Consider the following 14,893-nt stretch of genomic DNA (forward strand, 5'->3'; position numbering starts at 1 on the left):
CTCTTTAATAGATTGTATTTCCTTATTGCAATCCGTGTTAAATTCTCCTCATGCCTATAGTCAAAATAAAGCTTTTACCAAACATATCGTTGATGCTTTAATGCAATCCTATGAAGAAAAACTTGAATTAGAAGTTTCTATTCCTAGAAAACTTTATGATGAGTGGGAACATACTATTAAAATTAAGATTAAAAATCATGAATGCTATGCTTTATGTGATTTGGGTGCTAGTGTTTCCATGATTCCAAAAACTTTGTGTGATGTGCTAGGATTCCATGAATTTGATGATTGTTCTTTAAATTTGCATCTTGCCGATTCCACCATTAAGAAACCTATGGGAAGGATTAATGATGTTCTTATTGTTGCAAATAGGAATTATGTGCCCATAGATTTTATTGTTGTTGATATAGATTGCAATCCTACATGTCCTATTGTTCTTGGTAGACCTTTCCTTAGAATGATTGGTGCAATTATTGATATGAAAGAAGGAAATATTAGATTCCAATTTCCATTAAGGAAAAGCATGGAACACTTTCCTAGGAAGAAAATTAAGTTACCATATGTCTATTATGAGAGCCACTTATGGATTGAATACCAAGGATGACAATACTTAGATCTATTCCTATTTTTATGCCTAGCTAGGGGCGTTAAACGATAGTGCTTTTTTGGGAGGCAACAAAATTTTATTTTTGTTCCTTGCTTTTTATTCCTGTTTAGTAATAAATAATTCATCTAGCCTCTGGTTAGATGTGTTTTTGTGTTTTAATTAGTGTTTGTGCCAAGTAATACCTTTAGGATAACCTACGATGATAGTTAATTTGATCTTGCTGAAAAACAGAAACTTTTGTGCGCACGAAAATAATTTTCATAAATCACAGGAACGTGCTTTTCAGTTGATTCTTTTTGTAGAAGATTAATAAATAAATTTCTTAGGACTTCCTAATTTCTCAGAATTTTTGGAGTTACAGAAGTATGCGTATGAATCAGATTGCTACAGATTGTTCTGTTTTTGACAGATTCTGTTTTTCGTGCGTTGTTTGCTTATTTTGATGAATCTATGGCTAGTATCGGGGGGAATGAACCATAGAGAAGTTGGAATACAGCAGGTTTAACACCAATATAAATAAAGAATGAGTTCATTACAGTACCTTAAAGTGGTGGTTTGTTTTCTTATACTAACGGAGCTCATGAGATTTTCTGTTGAGTTTTGTGTTGTGAAGTTTTCAAGTTTTTGGGTAAAGATTTGATGGATTTTGGAATAAGGAGTGGCAAGAGCCTAAGCTTGGGGATGCCCAAGGCACCCCAAGGTAAAATTCAAGGACAACCAAAAGCCTAAGCTTGGGTATGCCCCGGAAGGCATCCCCTCTTTCGTCTTCGTCTATCGGTAACTTTAGTCGATGCTATATTTTTATTCACCACATGATATGTGTTTTGCTTGGAGCGTATTGTATGATTTGAGTCTTTGCTTTTTAGTTTACCACAATCATCCTTGCTGTACACACCTTTTGGGAGAGACACACATGAATCGGAATTTATTAGAATACTCTATGTGCTTCACTTATATCTTTTGAGCTAGATAATTTTTCTCTAGTGCTTCACTTATACCTTTTTAGAGCACGGTGGTGGTTTTATTTTGTAGAAATTATTGATCTCTCATGCTTCACTTATATTATTTTGAGAGCCTTTTAGAACATCATGGTAATTTGCTTTGGCTATAAAATTAGTCCTAATATGATAGGCATCCAAGATGGGTATAATAAAAACTTTCATATAGAGTGCATTAAATACTATGATAAATTTGATACTTGACAGTTGTTTTGAGATATAAAGGTGGTAATGTTAGAGTCATGCTAGTTGGGTAATTGTGAAATTGAGAAATACTTGTGTTGAGGTTGGCAAGTCCCGTAGCATGCACGTATGGTAAACGTTGTGTGACAAATTTGAAGCATGGGGTGTTCTTTGATTGCTTTCCTTATGAGTGGCGGTCGGGGACGAGCGATGGTCTTTTCCTACCAATCTACCCCTAGGGGCATGCGTAGTAGTACTTTGCTTCGAAGGCTAATAAACTTTTGCAATAAGTATATGAGTTCTTTATGACTAATGTGAGTCCATGGATTAAACACACTCTTACCTTTTTTGCAATTTGGTAGCCTCTACGGTACCGTGCATTGCCCTTTCTCACCTTGAGAGTTGGTCAAACTTCGCTGGTGCATCCAAACCCCGTGATATGATACGCTCTATCACATATAAGCCTCCTTATATCTTCCGCAAAACAGCCGCCATACCTACCTATTATGGCATTTCCATAGCCATTCCGAGATATATTGCCATGTAACTTTCCACCGTCCCGTTTATTATGACACGCTCCATCATTGTCATATTGCTTTGCATGATCATGTAGTTGACATCATATTTGTGGCAAAGACACCTTCATAATTCTTTCATACATGTCGCTCTTCATTCATTGCATATCCCGGTACACCGCCGGAGGCATTCACATAGAGTCATATTTTGTTCTAAGTATCGAGTTGTAATTCTTGAGTTGTAAGTAAATATAAGTGTGATGATTTTCATTATTAGAGCATTGTCCCATGTGAGGAAAGGATGATGGAGACTATGATTCCCCCACAAGTCAGGATGAGACTCCGGACGAAATATATATATATATCTATAATATATATATATTATATATATATATATTATATATATATATATATTATATATATATATAAAGGAGGCCAAAGAAGCCCAAAAAAATAAAAATAAAATGAGAGAAAAAGAGAGAAGGGACAATGTTACTATCCTTTTTCCACACATGTGCTTCAAAATAGCACCATGATCTTCATGATAGAGAGTTTGTTATTTTGTCACTTTCATATACTAGTGGGAATTTTTCATTATAGAACTTGGCTTGTATATTCCAATGGTGGGCTTCCTCAAAATGCCCTAGGTCTTCGTGAGCAAGCAAGTTGGGTATGCACACCCACATAGTTTCTTTTTGAGCTTTCATATATTTATAGCTCTAGTGCATCTGTTGCATGGCAATACCTACTCCTTGCATTGACATCAATTGATGGGCATCTCCATAGCTCGTTGATTAGCCACGTCAATGTGAGACTTTCTCCTTTTTTGTCTTCTCACATAACCCCTATCATCATACTCTATTCCGCCCATAGTGCTATGTCCATGGATTGCGCTCATGTATTGCGTGAGGGTTGAAAAGGCTGAAGCGCGTTAAAAAGTATGAACCAATTGCTCGGCTTGTCATCGGGGTTGTGCATGTTGGGAGCATTTTGTGTGACGAAAATGAAGCATGGCCAAACTATATGATTTTGTAGGGATAAGCTTTCTTTGGCTATGTTATTTTGATAAGACATAATTGCTTGGTTAGCATGCATGAAATATTATTATTTTTATGTCAATAATAAAACTTTGTATAGAATCTTTTGGATCTAAACATTCATGCCACAATAAAGAGAATTACATTGAAAATTATGTTAGGTAGCATTCCACATCAAAAAATTTGTTTTCATCATTTACCTACTCAAGGACGAGCAGGAATTAAGCTTGGGGATGCTTGATGCGTCTCCAACGTATCTATAATTTTTGATTGTTCCATGCTATTATATTATCGGTTTTGGATGTTTAATGGGCTTTAATATGCTCTTTTATATTATTTTTGGGACTAACCTATTAACCGAAGGCCAAGTGCAAATTGCTGTTTTTTGCCTATTTCAGTGTTTCGTAGAAAAGGAATATCAAACAGAATCCAAACGGAATGAAACCTTCACGAGGATCGTTCTTGGAACAAACGCAATCCAGGAGACTTGGAGTGGACGTCAAGGAAGCAGCGAGGAAGCCACGAGGCACGAGGGCGCGCCCCCACCCTCGTGGGCCCCTCGCAGCTCCACCGACCTACTTCTTTCGCCTATATATATACTCTTATACCCTAAAAATATCCAGGGGAGCCACGAAACACTTTTTCCACCGACGCAACCTTCTGTACCCGTGAGATCCCATCTTGGGGCCTTTTCCGGTGCTCCGCCGGACGGGGAATCGATCACGGAGGGCTTCTACATCAACACCATAGCCTCTCCGATGATGTGTGAGTTGTTTACCACAGACCCTCGGGTCCATAGTTATTAGCTAGATGGCTTCTTCTCTCTCTTTGGATCTCAATACAAAGTTCTCCTCGATCTTCTTGGAGATCTATTCGATGTAATACTCTTTTGCTGTGTGTTTGCCGAGATCCGATGAATTGTGGGTTTATGATCAAGATTATCTATGAACAATATTTGATTCTTCTCTGAATTCTGATATGCATGATTTTATATCTTTGCAAGTCTCTTCGAACTTTCAGTTTAGTTTCGCCTACTAGATTGATCTTTCTTGCAATGTGAGAAGTGCTTAGCTTTGGGTTCAATCTTGCGGTGCTCGATCCCAGTGACAGAAAGGGAAACGACACATATTGTATTGTTGCCATGGAGGATAAAAAGATGGGGTTTATATCATATTGCTTGAGTTTATCCCTCTACATCATGTCATGTTGCTTAATGCGTTACTCCGTTCTTATGAACTTAATACTCTAGATGCATGCTGGATAGCGGTCGATGTGTGGAGTAATAGTAGTAGATGCAGAATCGTTTCGGTCTACTTGACACGGACATGATGCCTATATTCATGATCATGCCTAGATATTCTCATAACTATGCGCTTTTCTACTAATTGCTCGGCAGTAATTTGTTCACCCACCGTAATATATGCTATCTTGGGAGAAGCCACTAGTGAAACCTATGGCCCCCGGGTCTCTTTCCTATTATATCGCATATCTTTTATTTATATCCCGTCTCGTTTACTATTTTGCAATCTTTACTTTCCAATCTATACAACAAAAATACCAAAAATATTTATCTTGTTATCTTTATCAGATCTCACTTTTGCAAGTGGCCGTGAAGGGATTGACAACCCCTTTATCGCGTTGGTTGCAAGGTTCTTGATTGTTTGTGCAGGTACTAGGCGATTTGCGTGTAGTCTCCTACTGGATTGATACTTGGTTCTCAAAAACTGAGGGAAATACTTACGCTACTTTGCTGCATCACCTTTTCCTCTTCAAGGGAAAACCAACGCATGCTCAAGAGGTAGCAGGGTGTCTGTTTCTCCAACTTTAGTTGAATCGAATTTGATTGCGGCCGGTCCTTGTTGAAGGTTAAAACATCAAACTTGATAAATCACCGTTGTGGTTTTGATGTGTAGGTAAGAACGGTTCTTGCTAGAAGCCCGTAGCAACCATGTAAAACTTGTAACAACAAAGTAGAGGACGTCTAACTTGTTTTTGCAGGGAATGTTGTGATGTGATATGGTCAAGACATGATCTGGTATACGTTATTGTATGAGATGATCATGTTTTGTAAAAGTTAGCGGCAAATGGCAGGAGCCTTATGATTGTCTCTTTATTGTATGAAATGCAAACGCCATCTAATTGCTTTACTTTATCACTATGCGCTAGCGATAGTTGTAGAAGCAATCACTACAAAAAAAGACACATCCATGACATTTTGGGCCGAACGAATTTTTTCCTGTCATGCTTATGACACTTCTATGATGATAATTGTGACAAAACCCGGTATCATCATAGATGTGGTGGGCTCCTACTTCTATGACAAAAAATCATGACAGAAAATGGGCTTTTCATCCTGGGCGGGCAGGAGACGCAGCTGCATGACATTCTTTGGGCCGTCCATGACGGAAAAAACCATGGTAGAAGCGAGGGCGAGGAAAATATCGGGGAGTTCCCGGTTACGGTGGGTGGTCGGGGGCCGAGCGATGCGTGTTTCTCTCGTACACGTACGCGCGTGGGTGCGAGGCGTTGGGCTCTAAATGAATCCGAGCAAGCCGTTCGCCTACTGAACCTGAGCGATTTGTTACTACGCGTTATTGAACCCGAGCGATCGATCGATTTGGTTGTTAACTAAACCCGATCGAGCGATTCGTTCACTACTGTTGCTAACTGAAGCCGATCGAACCTGGTGCCTCCTTTCCTTGACGAACAATGAGCATTGTTAGTGGGGGGGTGGATGAACAGTTCCCGGTGGGGGGTTGGATGAACAGGACCCCGTGGTAGTAGAGGCCATTGCCGCTGGATGAACAGGACCCCGATCGATCGAGCCGGTTGGGAGTGGATGAACAGGACCCCGTGGAGGGCTGGATGAATAGGACGACCCGTGGAGGGCTGGCTGAACAATAGCTGGTGGAGGGCTGGATGAACAAGATCCCGTGGAGGGGTGGTTGAACAGGACCCCGTGGAGAGGGCTGGTTGAACAGTAGCCGGTGGAGGAGCAGTGGAGGCTGGATGAACAGGAGCCCGTGGATGAACAGACACAGGTGGAGGCTGGAGGAGGTCGACGGTGGATGAACAGTAGCCCGTGGAGGCTGGATGAGGTCGACGGTGGAGATGAACAGTAGTCCGTGGAGTCCCGTTTTGCAGTACGCCACACCCCTCCCGATGAACAGGACCCCCATTTCGACCGTAGCGCTCCAACACAAGTCTGTTTCCTCTGTTTTGCGGTACGCCACACCCCTCCCGATCAACAGGACCCTGTTTGGATCGTAGGAGGCCCAAGAGAAGTCCGTTTCCTCCATTTTGCGGTACACCAAACCCCTCCGAATGAACAGGATCCCATTTCGACCGTGGCCGGTCGAACAGAAGGCCGTTTCCTCCGTTCTGCGGTATGCCAGGCCTCGTTTTGATCGGCTGTTCTGTCCAAGCCGGTTGGCTCCCGATGAACACGACGCAGTTTCTCCGTTCCGACCCAGCCGGTTGGCTGCCAATGAACAGGACGCCGTCGCTGCCTCTCCATGTACACGAGCCCTGGCCGTACGTATGTGCGAGCAGGCGTTCTAGACCCCGCCCATATGTACGTACGTGGCCGTATTTACTTTCTTGCATCCTGGCTGTAAGTACGTGTACATGATATTAACGGGACTGCGTGACATGCTACGTGCGCGCCTCTACTACGACACGTGCGCGCCTGTACTATGACATGTGCCCTTCCTTACTCGGCCACGGTTCATCTGCAGCCTGCAGACAGATCGATCGACCAGTATGTACGTACATGTTCGCGACCAGAATCACAACACTACGTACGCTTCGACCAGGTGGGTCCCGACTGTCACGGAGGATAAGGAGGCACTTCCTTGCATGCGAAGATGTAGCTGGTGGGTCCCAGCAGTCAGGGGGGAATGTTTTTTTCACAAAATACGGTGGCCCGTCTAGTAGGTCCCTCCTGTCAGGTGGAGGAATCATTATTTTCCGCGTAATAAGGAGGCACTTCCTTGCTGCGACCGTGGACCCAGCTGTCAGCCTCTCCACGTACAGTACTCTTCCGATGGAAGTCGTTCCTTGACCACATTGACCACGCCGCGCCGAGAGCATCAAGGCGGTGGACGAAGGTGATGCCTAGGAAGGGGAAGACGCGGCAGTGGATGCCCACGCGGAGAGGAGTATGAGGGCTCACTGGTTCAGCTGCGGTGTGAGGCTACCGTCGCCGCAGGGCCTGGCCAGCGGTGGGAGTAGTAGGGGGCGGTGAGGCCTCCACGGCAGCACAACCAGTCACGGGAGGCAGGAGCAGGCGGCACGACCGGCGCTGGTTTGGGCGGCTGGTGTGACGCCCGGATAATTAAGCGACAGTAAAACTCTGCTAATGATGCCACGTCACCTCCGTTACTGTTGCTAATCTTTCGTTAGTTCAAAACCGATTCAAAAATCAATTCAAAATAGGGATAATTGTATTTACACCCTTAGTTGTGTCCCCCTCAACCGAATTGCCCCTAGTTTTTGAAAACACGTGGTCTTGCCCGACCCACTTTGTCATCTTGTGCTTTGACCTTTGACCGTTTGACCGTCACTTTGAAAACTTCATAACTAATTCATACTAAATCAGAAAAATGCAAATAAGATACCAAAATGTTTGGAAAAACATCACCTGTATGTCAATGTCACTTGCATTCATGACAAAAGTGTTGGTAAGTGCCCATCCGAGTTTTAGCTCTTATCATACCACCATGAACAGGAAAGTCTATAAAACTTCAAAAAAATCAAGAAAATTTTGGTGCCAAAGAATTGTAAATGTTTTATGTGCTTGCCAAGTTTCATCAGGGAATGGCATTCGTGGAAGTCGTGGCAAAGAAAACAGTCTATTTTCAGACTTTCCTGTTCATGGTGGTATGATAAGAGCTAAAACTCGGATGGGCACTTACCAAACACTTTTATCATGAATGCAAGTGACATTGACATAGAGGTGATGTTTTTCCAAACATTTTGGTATCTTATTGGCATTTTTCTAATTTAGTATGAATTAGTTATGAAGTTTTCAAAGTGATGGTCAAACGGTCAAAGGGCAAAAGCACAAGATGAAAAAGTGGGCCGGGCAAGACCACGTGTTTTCAAAAACTAGGGGAAATTCGGTTGAGGGGGACACAACTAAGGGTATAAATACAATTATCCCTTCAAGATATGGCAAACAACAAAAGTTTTCAAACATTGAAACAAAAATATTCGGTGGGTGCCAAATATTGCACTGGTAATTATTGTGGAGAAACATTCTTTTAGAAAATGCCTAATTATTTTAAAGTGAAATAAAACAAAAATATAATAAATAAAAAGAAAAAGGAAAATAAAGAAAAGAAAAAAACAACAGAAAACAAAAAAAATACAAAAAAGGAACCCCCCGGGCTTCGGCCCATCTGACCACCAGCCCAACTGGGCAAAGGGCCAACCGGCCAGCCCACCCTCACTCCATATCCCCCTGGACCCCGAAACCCTAACCCACCGACCACCACTCCTCCCTCGCTCTGGATCTGGATCGGGAGGAGCCCGATCCCTTCGCCCACGCTCGACGCACGACGCTGTCGCCGGAGGCCACCCGGCCGGACCGCAACCTCGCCGGCCTGCCTCCTCCTCCCCGCCGGACTGCTTCCTCTCCGTCCCCGTCGTCTCCGTCATCCTCCCCAAGCCCCGTTGCCCCGAACCCTACGCCCCCCTGTGAGCCGCTACCCCCCTCTCCTCTCTCCTCTGCCTCGTTCCCGGCCGACGCGCGCCCTCCCCTACTCACCGCACGACGCGCCGTCGTGCGCGCACGCACCCGCCCTCACCTAGCGCCACCATGCCGCTCGCCCACTTCCCTGCACACTGCTCGGGGCGCGCCCTGCACGCGCCCACCCGCGCCGTGCCTCGCCCACGACCACCGCTGCCGGTCGCCCTTGACCCGCGCTCGCCTACGCCCCTCGATGCCTGCCCCCTGCATCGCCGTCGCAGCCGCTACGCTCCGCCTGCGCCCACGCACCACCCGGCCCACACGCCGCGCGCCCCGCCAGCATCCCCGCGCCCATGCCGGCTCCACCCCGCAGCCTCCGCCTCCACTCGCCTGCGCTGCCGCTCGCGCCAGCGTTGGCTCGCCGCCACTGCCCGGTTCGGTCCCCGCTTTGACGCCACTCAACCTTCCTCCCTCGCCCTCCCTTGGCCTCGCCCGCTGCATCCCTACGGCCGGCCGGCCGCGCTCGTCTCTGCCAGCACCGCCGCCGCCCATGCAGCCGGCCCCTCGCGCGACCCCCGTTGTCCTCTGTGGCAGTCCGCCGCTCGGCCGGCCTCGCCGCAACCCCGGCGCCGGCGCCCATCTACGTCGCTCGGCCTTCACCCCGACGGGCACCGGCACCCACACGCCCGATAGCCTGAACTGCTAAGGCCCCCCTGGCCACTGACAGTGGGGCCCCACCCCCCTCAGAACAATTTTTATAAAAATAACAATAATAAATAATAAATAAGGCCCCCCTGGCCACTGACAGTGGGGCCCCACCCCCCTCAGAACAATTTTTATAAAAATAACAATAATAAATAATAAATAATAAAAATTAATTAATTAATAACTAAATTAATTAAGTTAATTAATTAATAACTAAATTAATTAAGTTAATTAATCATAACTAGATTAATCTAATCACTAATTAACCTAATTAACTGTTAGTTAATTAATCAGTTAATAACAGGCGGGACCCTCATGCCAGTTTGACCCAGTCAACACCTCTGTTAACTGCTGACGTCATGATGACATCAGCAACCACTATTTTGGATAATGTTGATTTAAAATAATTAAATAAATTCTAAAAATGATTTAAATCTTTTAAAATTAATATAAAATAAACCGTAGCTCGGATGGAAAAACTTTGTACATGAAAGTTGCTCAGAACGACGAGACGAATCCGGATACGTAGCCCGTTCGTCCGCCACACATCCCTAGCATAGCAAACTCGCAAATTTCCCCTCCGATTCATCTGTCCGAAAACGCGAAACTCCGGGGATATTTTCCCGGATGTTTCCCCCTTCACCGGTATCACCTCCTACTGCGTTAGGGCACACCTAGCACCGTTACTTGTCATGTCATGCATCGATATGCATCTGTTTGCATTGTATTCATTATTTCTTCCCCCTCTTCTCTCCGGTAGACTACGAGACTGACGCCGCTGCTGGTGCCCCGATCGACTGTGTTGTTGACGACCCCTACTTGCCAGAGCAACCAGGCAAGCCCCCCCTGATCACCAGATATCGCCTATTCTTCTCTCTACTGCTTGCATTAGAGTAGTGTAGCATGTTACTGCTTTCCGTTAATCCTATCCTGATGCATAGCCTGTCCTTGCTACAGTACCCTTACCTGCAATCCTACATGCTTAGTATAGGATGCTAGTATTCCATATGTGGCCCTACATTCTTGTCCGTCTTCCATGCTATACTATCGGGCCATGATCACTCGGGAGGTGATCACGGGTATATACTTATATGCATAATATATGATACATGTGGTGACTAAAGTCGGGTCGGCTCGTAGAGTACCCGCGAGTGATTCATGAATTGGGGGCTGAAAGGACATTTGTCCCGACGGCCCTCTGGGTGGATCTTTGTGACGGAGCGACAGGGCAGGTTGAGACCACCTAGGTGAGAGGTGGGCCTGGCCCTGGTCGGCGTCCGTAGTTACTTCATAATAACACGCTTAACGAGATCTTGGTATTTGATCTGAGTTGGGTCGTTGACCTTATACGTACTAACCGCCACGTGGGACAAGATATGGGCAACCGGCGTCGTGGTATCAGCCGAAGCCTTCGTGACGTCAACGACTGAGCAGCGCGCGCCGGATTGGACTGGAACACCTGCTCTTGTATTAGGGAGGCTAGGTCTGCTTCCGGCCGCGTTCGCAACGTGCAGGTGTGCAATGGGCGATGGGCCCAGACCCCTGCGCCATAGGATTTAGACCGACGTGCTGACCTCTCTGTTGTGCCTAGGTAGGGCTGCGACATGTTGATCTTCCGAGGTCGGGCATGACCCAGGAAAGTGTGTTCGTCCAAAGGGGATCGAGCATGTCGGGTAATGTGGTGCACCCCTGCAGGGAAGTTTATCTATTCGAATAGCCGTGATCTTTGGTAACAGGATGACTTGGAGTTGTACCTTGACCTTATGACAACTAGAACCGGATAATTAATAAAACACACCCTTCCAAGTGCCAGATACAACCCGGTGATCGCTCTCTAAAAGGGCAACGAGGAGAGGATTGCCGGGTAGGATTATGCTATGTGATGATACTTGGTGAACTTACCATCTACTCTCTTCTACATGCTGCAAGATGGAGGCTGCCAAAAGTGTAGTCTTCGATAGGACTAGCTATCCTCCTCTTATTCTGGCATTCTCCAGTTCAGTCCATCGATATTGCCCCTTTACACAGATAACCATGCATAAGTAGTGTAGATCCTTGCTTGCGAGTACTTTGGATGAGTACTCACGGTTGCTTTCTCCCTCTTTTCCCCCTTTTCTTTTTTTACCTGGTTGTCGCAACCAGAGGTTGGAGCCCCGGAGTTAGACGCCACCGTCGACGACGACCCCTACTACACCGATATGGAGATGGGGTATAACCATCCAGTCTTTTGGGATGTAATATTTCTGTTTTTGTTATCTTATCATGTGATGCATTAGTTACTACCATGATATAAGGTAGGTCACACCCATTCGTTAGATATTACTGAAGGAAGAATCCTATTTATCAAGTACTGTGCTATTAGTTTGAACATTAGTACTATGCTATGCATCACATGGAAATTAGTACTGTGCTATGCATACAACATAAGGATGCTGATTTTAGTGTTAAAGAAGTAGACTAATTTTTCCTCGCTTGCAACTCTTATGCATAATTACTGATATATGAGACCTGAAATTGTTTCTGTCAAGTGTTGGGTTCCTGTTATGACTGATTCCTTACCTGGTATGCTGGAAAACCTGCATATATAATTTCATTCTTATGAGTGTACTGAGGCTAGATTATTTTGTCGCTCAATTTGCAGGCTTTCTCCGTGATTAATATAAATTATGCAAGGATCAGAGGGTATGTTGATGCTACTACTAATCATTGTTGGTGAAACAAATGTCATTTGAGAAATCTCGGCCCATTGTTCTTCTTAATGAAGATTCTTACCAACTTTATCCTTTCCTGTGTCTCAAAACTGTCAACCTAGCTCATAGAACGATCTTTTTTTAGGATTCATGTTTTTTTTTCTGGTTATTATACATTACAACGAGTTCATTGTATTCAGATTCCTTACAACTTCATGCACCTGAGCTATTTGCAGAAGGAGGGGAGCTGGCCTTCTTCATGTCTCGGGGGAGTGTCTTCCTTGGATTCAACAAGAAGGGGACCCGGCCTTCTTCATGTCTCGTGCAACAAGTATGGTCCAGCCTCTGGTTGTCACTATTGATTCATGTGCATGTGCTAAAAAGAAAGAAAATACCCTACTGGATTTGAAAGAGGACGCGAACTAATAAGTTTTTACTTCTCCGACGTGGGCGCAGGGGTGATCGACGCGGACTACCACAGCCCGGTGGGTGTCGTGCTCTTCAACCACTAGGAGGCGGACTTCGCCGTGAAGCCCGGAGACTGCGTCGTGCAGATGACCATCCAGGTGATTGCGAATTGCGACACCGGAGGTCGCCGAGGTGGAGGACCTCGACGCCACCGTCCGGCGGGAGGGAGGGTTCGGGTCCACCGGTAGTTGAACTCCGAGTCTTGGTAGATACATCTAGACAAGTGGTCTGGTTGTTTGCGTTTGGTGTTAAATGGGATATCGTGAACTCTACGAGTTGAGATGTTCAATGTTGCGTCCATCAACGCTGCAAGTGTTAAGATTGGTTCTGTGATCTTAGTTTATTTTGCACTGGACATGTCTTGATTTCCATCCACGAATACAGCATCTGACTTCTATTTTTTTTAATTTCTAATTAGTTAGCTATAGCGTGGGGGGAATGGTGCGCTGCTACTACTTACGATAATAGTAGCGTGGGGGGGGGGAATGGTGCGCTACTACTACTTAGGATAACAGTAGCGTAGGTGTAGAATAGGGGTAGCATGGGTGGCACCGCGCTACTACTAAAATGTTAGTAGTAGCGCGGGGTAAAAAGCGCGCTACTGGTAATATTTAGCTGTAGCGTCGTAGTAGTAGTGCGGGAACCCGCGCTACTAGTATGCAAAAAACCAACGCTACTAGTAGCGTTTTTCCTAGTAGTGCTTGATAATGTCTAAAGTTTCAATTCGAGAGTTACTTTCCGTCACCTTCCCTGATGTTATTTGCTAGATAAGCAAACATTGTAGCGGTCCGTTCTTCCGTAATACCCCCTTATCCTTTCGTAAGTACGATGGAGTTCCCGAAGGAAGACAACTTCATCATGATGCATTGGAATAGAGAATTGAAGACATCAACGAAAGGGATGAACTTCTTCGAGAAGATCCGTTAGAATATCGTAACCAGAACTTTCCCCGTTACTACCCTCTTAAATCTCGGGACGAGATTTCTTGTACTGGAGGAGAATTGTGACGCCTTGATAATTAAGCGACAGTAAAACTCTGCTAATGATGCCACGTCACCTCCGTTACTGTTGCTAATCTTTCGTTAGTTCAAAACCGATTCAAAAATCAATTCAAAATATGGCAAACAACAAAAGTTTTCAAACATTGAAACAAAAATGTTCGGTGGGTGCCAAATATTGCACTGGTAATTATTGTGGAGAAACATTTTTTTTAGAAAATGCCTAAATATTTTAAAGTGAAATAAAATAGAAAATAAAATAAATAAAAAGAAAAAGGAAAATAAAGAAAAGAAAAATAAAAACAGAAAACAAAACAAATACAAAAAAGGAACCCCCCGGGCTTCGGCCTAGCTGACCACCAGCCCAACTGGGCAAAGGGCCAACCGGCCAGCCCACCCTCACTCCATATCCCCCTGGGCCCCGAAACCCTAACCCACCGACCACCACTCCCCCCTCGCTCTGGATCTGGATCTGGAGGAGCCCGATCCCTTCGTCCCCACTCGACGCTCGACGCCATCGCCGGAGGCCACCCCGCCGGCCTGCCTCCTCCTCCCTGCCGGACTGCTTCCTCTCCGTCCCCGCCGTCTCCATCCTCCTCCAAGCCCCGTTGCCGCGAACCCTACGGCCTCCTGTGAGCCACTACCCTCCTCTCCTCTCTCTCCTCTGCCCCGTTCCCGGCCGACGCGCGCCCTCCCATGCTCACCGCACGACGCGCCGTCGTGCGCGCACGCGCCCGCCCTCACCGAGCGCCACCACGCCGCTCGCCCACTCCCCTGCACACTGCTCGAGGCGCGCCCTGCACGCGCCCACCCGCTCCCCGTGGCCGCGCCCTGCCTCGCCCACGACCACCGCTGCCGGTCGCCCCTGCCCCGCGCCCGCCTACGCCCCTCAACGCCTGCGCCCTGCAGCGCCGTCGCCGCCACGCTCCGCCTGCGCCCACGCACCACCCGGCCCACGCGCCGCGCGCCCCGCCAGCCTCCCTGCGCCCATGCCGGCTCC

General features: G+C 46.2%; 1 long non-coding RNA gene across 1 annotated transcript; it reads left to right on the top strand.

Moving 5' to 3' along the window:
• The first annotated feature begins 11,944 nt into the window (after nucleotides 1–11,944).
• Nucleotides 11,945–13,162, top strand: LOC123168573 (uncharacterized). Its single transcript, XR_006484411.1, has 3 exons — nucleotides 11,945–12,419; nucleotides 12,664–12,758; nucleotides 12,884–13,162. It is a non-coding gene; the product is annotated as an uncharacterized lncRNA (long non-coding RNA).
• Nucleotides 13,163–14,893: the final 1,731 nt, after the last annotated feature.

The sequence above is a fragment of the Triticum aestivum genome, chromosome 7D, assembly GCF_018294505.1.
Source record: "Triticum aestivum cultivar Chinese Spring chromosome 7D, IWGSC CS RefSeq v2.1, whole genome shotgun sequence".
Lineage (NCBI taxonomy): Eukaryota > Viridiplantae > Streptophyta > Magnoliopsida > Poales > Poaceae > Triticum > Triticum aestivum.